At 37.5% G+C, this 8,694-nt stretch overlaps 1 protein-coding gene across 8 annotated transcripts in view; it reads right to left on the minus strand.

Annotated features, from left to right (window-relative positions):
• The window catches only part of RBMS3 (RNA binding motif single stranded interacting protein 3), a 1,259,852-nt gene that overhangs the window by 390,654 nt on the left and 860,504 nt on the right, over nucleotides 1-8,694 (minus strand). The gene's annotated exons all lie outside the window — the stretch shown is intronic.

Raw genomic sequence — 8,694 nt, forward strand, 5'->3', positions numbered from 1 at the left:
GTATCTCTTTGTATAAAGAACATGCTATATAAAGTCTTGTATGCTTACTTGTCTGTTCAATATTGGGATTTTTCTACAGCATTAAACAATCTTCAAAAATGTTTTAGTGGCTACAGCTATGTAATCATTCCAGTGCATTTGAGCATTTCTGTTATTTTCCTCCCCAAACTCGTTAATATAAATCAGTGGTTCTCAATGTATTGTTCCTAGAGCAGCTATGTCAGCATCAGCTTGGAACGTCTTAAAAATGCAAATTCTTGGGACCTACCCAGACCTACTGAATCAGAAACTCCAGGGGTAGAGGCCAACATATAAATAATTTGGATGATTATACTTTCACATAAGTCTTTGCATGTAATTGTAATGGTCAATTATTTTTAATTCTGTATACAGATCATTTCAGTTTATACAAATTTACACTGTTTTATTTTCAGTATCTAATATAGTGCTTGACACAAAGTGGGAGTTTAATATTTGTTAAATAAATAAAGTGACAACTTCTCTAAATTCCTCAAACTTTACAACTTTGGGATGAGAATAATATTATGGGCCTGTATTTTTCTTCTTGAATGTGTGTCAGTCTTTTTCTTTATAATTTAAAAATATTATCAGGGTATGTGTCTCATTCTCCTTTAAATAATTTTACCTGGATCAGGGCAAACTTCTAAAACCTGCATTTCTAGTTCCCATCTCTTTGCTCTGACCCTCCTGGATTTGGGAAGGGTTCTTGAATGGTGTCTTTAATAGTTATTTCTGTTCCAACTAATCTAGTTTCCTCCTGGAACACTTACAATTCTTAGTTTCTATCTCTTTCACTTGTCATGTAAACCTTTCATTTCATCTAATATCACTTTCTACTGTTCTTCTATGTGCCTTCATGGGATATGTGTATGCAGAGGGGTCAACTCTAATGTGATCTGCATTTGGAAATTGTTATTCTTGCCTCCTTGTGCTCCTCCTTTATCTCACTGAGCTCCTATTTCATCCCAGCTTGTTGCCTTGGCCTCACATCCTGTCCTCTTTTCATTTCATCCTGTTGTCCCTTCATCTCAGCTTAATCTATTTCATGGCTTTCTTTTCCTGTTTACCTAAGGCAATGTCTTCTTAAATCAGATTAAGTATGACAAGTAGTCTTCTAAATTTTTTTTGGGGGGTTCCTGTTATAAATAGTGTTGAGGGGTCCACTCTTCCTATTGTCTTCTGGATATTCTTTTCATTTTGGCTGCATGGGATGGGTTTTTCAGGTTACATATTGTGGGGACAGAGAGCAGTTTCCAGGCTCTCAGCCTCACGTGAAAAGGTGTTGGCTCAGGTAGTAAATGGCCATCAACTGTGATTGGCTGGCCATCAGCTGTGGCTAGTTGGCCGTCAGCTGTAACCAGTGAGCCACTGGCCACTAATATAACTGCTGTGGCTACGCTAGCAAAAAATGGGGGCTAGCAAGAAGATGGTGGCTCAGCTAGCAAGTGCGGATTGCAGTTAGCACGGAGGATTGCAGCTAGCGAGGGGAGTCAGTCGGTTGGCAGAAAAGCAGACAGCAGGTCGCATGTCGTGTGAATCCAGCTTCCAGTGAGACTATAGTGGTGTGACTCCCTACCTATGGCTCCGTGGGTGTTCCTTTTTGGCCTCACCACATCCTGCGTTCTTACGTGGGGAGCAGGAGCAGAGACCCTGCAGGCCGCCCCGCACGACACATATTTTGTTTTGTTTTTTTTCCTTCTTACACAAAATAACAATAAAATTTCTCAGATTTTGCATTTATAAATAGTGCTAATGGATTTCCCTTTGCTCACCATTATTCTTTAAATCCTGGTTAAAAATCCCAATTAGATCTGTAACTGGGCTATAGCTTGACAATCCCAGTGTTTGACAGTTGGTGAGAATGTTCTGGGTAGAGGTCAGATCTTCTACCCTTTGCTGTTCATCAGGGTCTCTGAACCAATCAAATACACTAAAATCATCAGTTCCCAGCATACCTTCTGCTATATCTCCTCTTCTAGTTTTGGACCTACAGCATCTTAGCATCTTGCTTATAGGAACTAGACCTCCAGCCAGAGCTTGGTTTCAGCAGCTCTTTTTACATCTTGGGATTGCAATTGTTGTTGGGGAATAGAAAGGACAGGTTGACAGAAGTGGGCACAGTGCCTTGGGTACCTTAACAAGCAGCAACTACATGGGGAGACCGGTTTTGCTGTTGCTCTGAATCCAAGTTACTGGATCTATATGATTTTAGGTTGTCAGGGGAGGTTTTATTTCATGATACTCATTCTTCTCAGGTTTTCTGTACAGCTTAGAAGATTTATTAACCCAGAATATATCTCTAAAAGGTGGACTACAGGAAGAGATACTTTACACAGAAGCATTGTCCCCAGCTGCCCTAGAAGTATATTCTAGAACAAGTATTTATATGAAAGCCATTTGTTAAGGAAGCACTTTCAGAACAAAACAGTCTTGGGGTGATAGAAGCAGACAGAGAAGAAATCAGACAAGCATGTGATTTCAGATAGAGTTTCATGAAGGGTGGCTTTACCCTAACCCCACAGAAGAATTTGAATGTGTAAGTCATACCTCCGAATTGTCCCAGCCCAAGCCATGGAGCTGGGCCTTCACATTCAGGTAGCAGAAGTCATTGTGTACAAGCCATTGGTGGGGAAGGAGGAGGGTCTTAAAATTCCAGGCAGTTTTGGCTCTTACACCTACAGGCAAAGCAGGATGGGTGGCCCGAGGGCCTCCCCAGGTAGAAGAGTCACAGATACTAGCAGCTGGATACAAGCACACCCAAGTTTGGGGAGGGGGTGACAGCAGATGAAAGGGAGACAAGGGGACCCAATCCAGGCAGAGCATTGACAGGGTCCTCTCTAAACACCTTGCCTAGTACAATTCGCTCTCTTTCCTACACCCTTCTCCCCCCAGGGGCATAGGGAGCTAATCATACCCACGGAAAAATTGTTAACTTCTGCCTCAAACCATAAGGTCACAGTCATAGATTAAAGAACGGTCATGAAATACAATTTTGTCCTCTGAAAGTAGAAGACTTTTACCCTGGTCATAAGCTCTTTCTTTATTTAAGTTTATGGAAGCTGACAGACGACTGATTGCAGCAGAATCATCAAAGGCAAATTTTGAAATCTCTAATATACCTAATCATTTTCAACATGTCTTCATATCTAAATATGTTTTCACAAATGAGATATTTCAAATGTCATTTGGTTTTCTCTCTCGTATCAAGCACTTGATGTAGCGGTAATAGGTACTGTATAAGATTTAATTACTTCTATTATATTAGTTTTGAAAAAAGTTTTGAAAAATATATCTTGTTCTTTTAAACAAAGCATTTTTCTTTAGAGCAGTGGGTGATCCAAAAGTATGAAATCCAAGTCATACAGTAACAACAGCCTGGTATCCTGGGGGATGCCTGAATGAGAATAAGGTAGTGGGCAACTCATAGGAGGGTGGGGAGAATGGAGAAGGATCCAATCCCTCCTAGGCTAGGAATCACAGTGATAAAACACGGGCATCTCAAAGCCCTTGATTTTTTCATAGAAGTGGTAATGTCCAATAAACTCAGTAAATGAACATAAACTATTTCAAGATGTTCTAATTCCTCCTGATTCCCCAGTAGCCAAAGGACTTGGCTTGTATGTGGTCTCGTTTCAGTTTGGATTTCCAAGTTTAGACATTCCTTCTCAGTTTATAGATAGAGGAGAAAACATAAGAGAATAGAGTTGATCCATAGACTCTTCAAGAGTTGGGGTGAAGAGTTATTTAGAGTGTCAGTCTAATCTCCTTTGTGGAATATCCCTTGGTGAAGAACTTTAGCTTTCTATTCATATCGCTAATGCAGTAGCCTGTAATCACCAAGTGCTTTGCCCTGTTCACAACTAGACAGAATTTAAGATCAAGGACTAAGATTAGGTCAACTCTGATTTGCCCATGTTGCACAAAACGGGCTCTCAGTTCATACATGTTGGATGAATGAATGATTTTAAATAGATCTTGATCTTTATTCCAATAGCCCCAGGTCTAATACCCTGCTAGGTGATTATATATTCATGAATTAGAAATGAATGAATGAAAGAACAAAAAAAATATGAAAGAATAAATTCATAAATTTTTCTCAAACTAGTACAATATCTTTCTAGCTAGGATGAGAGTCTCCTGTTTCTCCAACCCAAACATGCTTCATGTTAATGCCAGTTATTTTCTTCTGAAGTACCAATCCAATTATGACACTATGCTCAAAAGTGTTTTTTTGTTTGTTTGGTTGGTTTTTTTTAACCTACAGATAAATCCAAATTCTTTAACTGGGAGGCCAAGCTTCTGACATATGACTCTGAATCATTTTTCCATCACCTCTTTATCCCCTATAAGCCACCGCACCAAATGACTCACCATTACTTATATCTGTAAATAACTTTTACATCCCTTTTTCTTTGCTGTCACTTTCTTCTTTTCTTTTCTTTTCTTTTTTTTTTTTTTTTTTTGGCTCAAAATGCTCTAATTATCTTCTTACCTTGTATAAGTTTTACTCATCCTACAAAAGCTGCCTTAAAATCCTCCTCCTCCATGACTGTTTCCCTCTTAACATGGTTAGAAATAATCACTCCTGTCTCTGCTCCACAGTGTCACTGGCCATATTTTATCATGCGGCTACTTATTTAAATGACTGTGATGCATTTTCATTCATGAGTACTTTTGAACTACAGATTGAGTATTATCATTGTTATTTCTGCCCTTTAATCTCATGTAAACCAGCATCTAATGCTAGTTTACTGAATTGAATTGATTTGCAGAGTTCAGATATTTGCAACTTATACTATGATTTAATAGGGAAAAACTGAAAATAAGCTAAAAGCCAAACAATAAGAGAATCATTAAGCAATGCATAGTACAGCAACTCGTGGGGATCTTGTGTTTCTATGAAAATTATAAATGTGAAAATTAGTAGCTACACGAAAATATTCATGATGTAAAGTTAAAGAAAAAAAGAAAGACAAATACATGCATAGCATAAATGCACCTATGTAAAATACATTTGCATATTAGGAAAGATAATAAGGCAATTAGAAACAAATAAATACAGTTGATATCTTAGCATGGCATAATTACAGGTACATTTAAAATCCCCTTTATTTTTCTTATGATACTATTTATATCATGGGAATGAATACACAAAGTTCATAGTGAGCTATGCTTGGCAAAAGGTTATAAACTATAAAATATTCAAACATTACTAACTCACAAACTCAGAGACTGTATCTACACTGTGACAGGATAACAAGCTGAAACATCAAAATTCCCCTGGTGGATCTTTCACCTATAAGAAAGCAAGTGCCTTGGGGGAATGTTATTTTTTCATTGAATTAGCCAATTAATTTTGTTATTATAAGAAAATAATAATTTTGTATTACAAGACAATAATACTTTTTACATTATCCTCAACCTAAGTCTGCAAGATCTACATTAAAGTGAAGGAAAACACTGGTGACAAATGAAAATTTGTATTATATATATGCAAATGATGGCTGTAGTGGCAGGTCACTAGATGCCCCCTTTGGGATTGAGGGCTCATTCCCCCAGGTGTAGATGGTGTTGGTGACTGTCAGGTGCCAGATGAGTCACTCTCTCTAGGCAGTACCCTCAGCCTGGCCCAAGGTCACACCTCCTGCCTCCAGAGCAGCAGCTTGCTTTCAAGAACTTCTCAAGGTGAAGGGGTGTATAAAAGCCGGGTCCCCTCTGCCCAAACTGAGACAACCTGGAAGAGCCTTTTCAGCTCTAGAATTTCCCATAGGTTCAAGGTTTTGGTGAGGTCTTGTTGTGACAGCCCAACTTCTCTATCTGCCTGTCCCTGCTTCCTTCACTCCCTACTATTGTTAATCCCAAGAGTACTCCCCAATAAACTTCTGCTTGCAAACCTACACCCTATAGTTTCTGGGTTTTTTTGGAGAGGCTGTGGAGAAAAAGGAACCCTCATACACTGTTGGTGGGAATACAGACTGGTGCAGCCGCTATGAAAGGCAGTGTGAAGGTTCCTCAAAAATTAAGACTAGAATTAGCATATGACCCAGAAATCCCTCTCCTGGGTATATATCCCAAAAATCTGAAAACATTTATCTGTAAAGGTATATGTACTCCTATGTTCATTGCAGCTTTATTTACAGTGGCCAACACATGAAAATAACTAATATATCCTTCCATAGGTGATTGGATAAAGACGACATGTTATATTTATACACAGATTGGAATATTACTCTACCATAAGAAAAGATGAAATAGTGCCATTTGTGACAACATGGATGGATCTTGAGATTATTATGCTAAGCAAAAGAAATCAGACAGAAAAAGTTGAGAACCATATGACTTCACTGATATGTGGAATATAAAATTAAAAGCGACAAAGGCACAAGACAAATAAAGAAACAGAAACTCATAGACACAGACAATAGTTTAGTGGTTACCAGAGGGTAAGGGGGGTGGGGGGTGGGAGATGAGGGTAAGGGGGATCAAATACATGGTGATGGAAAGAGAACTGACTCTGGGTGGTGAACACACAATGGAATTTATAGATGATGTAATACAGAATTGTACACCTGAAATCTATGTAATTTTACTAACAATTGTCACCCCAATAAATTTAAAAAAAAAAAAAAAAGAATTACTGAATTCACAACAAATATACAAGGTAAAAACTTAAACACAACTGAGCCTGATTATTTTCTCTATCATATTTGTATCTTCATGATTTTTAAAACATCTATCCAAAACTTCCGGAAGATTCAGATTTCTTAATCTGACAAGATCTCCCCTTATTCTTATAGCTGGAAACATAAGCCAATTCATATAATTTAGGGATTTACTATCTAATTTTATTTGTGATATATCATCACTCTCTTGCCAAATATATCTATAATCTACAACCCTCCTTCGTCCAGATTTTTCCAATCATCTTCATAAAATATCATGTATCAATTTAAATTAAATCCTCTTCTTCATAAGGTAAGACTAGAGACGACGGATAAATCTTGAGAGATCTACATAGCAATTAAAATGTGATCAGCAGAATGATGTCAATTTCCTCTCCTCTGCTCTGGTTTTCTTACCTCCATGGTAATGTTTATGCTGTTTGTCCATGAAACAGTTTTACTTTCTCTCTACCTCCCCTCCAAGGTTCAGTTTAGATTTCAGCTCCAACATGGCACTCCAGATAGAAAAGAGTGTTCATTTCTTTAAATGCCCATAATACTTCCAGATCTCTCTACTGCGATGGAATTACTGTCTTCCCTTTACCGATATATGAGTGTCAGAAGGCACATGCAACAGAGATCTTACTGGTCACCCATTATCAATGAGCTGTCCTCAAGTCCCAGTCTCCATTGCAAAAAAATTAATGCCACGTGACCAGTTCTGCCCACAGACTGTGAGCAGAAATGATATAGGATGCTTCCAGGACAAAGAAGGAAAGTGTCAGTGATACACTCCATTTATTTTTTCTCCTGGCTGCTGTCATCTTGGAAGACACTTGCTGAAATATGTAAGGTTGCCAGATAAAACACATTTAAACTCATTATTTCAGGTAAATAGTAAACTTTTTAATGTAAGCATGTCTCTAATAGTGCATGGGATATGTTTATACTAAAATTTATTATTACACAAAATTATTATGCTATTATTCTACAATATTATCTTCTAAATACGAGTACTATATTATATTACTATATAAACATACTATACACTGTATGCTAAATTATTGTACTGTTATATTATTTGTATATTTAAAAATATACTATGATTATACTAATTTTTTTCTAACATACCAAACTTCAGATAAAATATATATATATATATATATATATATATATATATATATATATATATATATTAGTATAACTATGTGTCAAATATTGCATGGGACATATTTATACCAAAAACACCGACCTAAAATTAAAATTTACATTATATATTTTATTGCTTAATCTGGCAACCCTATTAAATGGAACATTGCAAAGTGGAGGAAACTTCAGTCACTGACTTTACAGGTGGAGGAAAGTGTCTGCTGATGCACATCAGACTGTATTGGTGAGAAATAAATGTTCCCTATGCCTAGTTTCACTGAGATTAAGGGGTTTGAATAGGGGCTACAAAGCGTATGCTCTCCTGACTAATAGAGCACCAACGGAACATGCACTTGGGAAGGGTGCGTGAGACCAAATAGTTGAGAACGTTAACTGGTAGTGTTGATGTTTTGATTTTACTTAGAAGCAGTGGGGACACAGTTAATATTTAGGGGACAGGGACTGACAGCACGAGAGCTGATTGCTTTTATTTCATGCTTGGTTGCTGTATTTGTATGTGTGTGTGCCAATAAATAAGATACAGCAAAGACAAGCACAGAAGAAGCAATAGGACAAGAGAGCAGGATGCAATCTCTCTCTCTCTCTCTCTCTCTCTCTCTCTCTCTCTCTCTCTCTCGATTGGTGTGTGTCACAGAACTTGGTTGTTGGGTCAGGTAAAGCTAGAAACAAGATTTACCACCAGAAGTCCAAGAATTATATATTAGATTTTTTTTCCCCCTCTGTGTAGCCTAGGACAGCTGCCAGGCTTGCTAACCATTATCATACATTCCTGCTTACTTGAAATGTTTTTTCCTGGTTAATATTTGTAAGGATCAATCCAATGAAATTTTTCCTTGATTTT

This window comes from Rhinolophus sinicus, linkage group LG10 (assembly GCF_036562045.2).
Source record: "Rhinolophus sinicus isolate RSC01 linkage group LG10, ASM3656204v1, whole genome shotgun sequence".
In the NCBI taxonomy this organism is placed as follows: domain Eukaryota; kingdom Metazoa; phylum Chordata; class Mammalia; order Chiroptera; family Rhinolophidae; genus Rhinolophus; species Rhinolophus sinicus.